Source organism: Saccostrea echinata, unplaced genomic scaffold (assembly GCF_033153115.1).
Source record: "Saccostrea echinata isolate AGI-Se365-2 ecotype Australia unplaced genomic scaffold, CSIRO_AGI_Sech_v1 ptg000025l, whole genome shotgun sequence".
Classification (NCBI taxonomy): domain Eukaryota; kingdom Metazoa; phylum Mollusca; class Bivalvia; order Ostreida; family Ostreidae; genus Saccostrea; species Saccostrea echinata.
The window spans coordinates 13,777,501-13,778,179 of record NW_026889774.1 but is presented as its reverse complement, the minus strand read 5'-3'; the positions used below and the strand labels follow the sequence as shown (position 1 = coordinate 13,778,179).

Sequence of the window (679 nt, the reverse complement as noted above, 5' to 3'; positions counted from 1 at the left end):
ACAAAATGTGATCTAATAAACGTTGTTGCTTATCGGAATCTTTGTTATAACCCTGAAAACATTGACCGCGTAGTTTGATCCTTGCCACTGATTGCATACGCCCTCTCCCTCCTTTGGGGATGGTAGAGGGATCTTCGATCACTGCTTGGAAAAGAAAGATATTTTTATTTATACTTTACGTGCTTGACTTGTTATATTTCATATCAAGTCTTGATCTTTTCCTCCTTTTGGGGGCATATTAGAGGTCAAACAAGAATAACAGGGTTATGAATTACTGTAGCTACTCAACTTTTGAATTATTAAAGTTGATACCGTATATGCTCGGAGCAAGTCATTTCAATTTGGGGTGCACAACTAAATATTTTCAGCTTGGGGGGGAGGCGGGGCACAACTTGAAAGGCATTTAAAAAAGACCATCAGATGTTATTATTGAGGGGACACAATCATACATTAGGTATATTTTCTATAGAATACTATATATGGACAAAATTATTAGGAAAGAATGGCATACACACCCCTTACGTACCCCCCTCCTCGGTTCGTACGGTCATTAAGTACTGTCCAATGCTTTAACAGATTCATTTTCATATGATGTCGTTCATATAGAAATGATGGACTCGCAAAACCTTGATATTATGAAGTTGTGACAGAGTTTGATATTCCTTTTATTTCAGACTCT

The 679-nt window shown here is 37.3% G+C and overlaps 1 protein-coding gene across 1 annotated transcript in view; it reads left to right on the top strand.

Moving 5' to 3' along the window:
* The first annotated feature begins 604 nt into the window (after positions 1 to 604).
* Positions 605 to 679, top strand: part of LOC133192911 (uncharacterized) — a 12,489-nt gene continuing 12,414 nt past the window's right edge. The window contains exon 1 of the mRNA XM_061328917.1: positions 605 to 679. This exon is cut by the window's right edge and continues 447 nt beyond it. The gene's annotated coding sequence lies outside the window, so the exon portion shown is untranslated.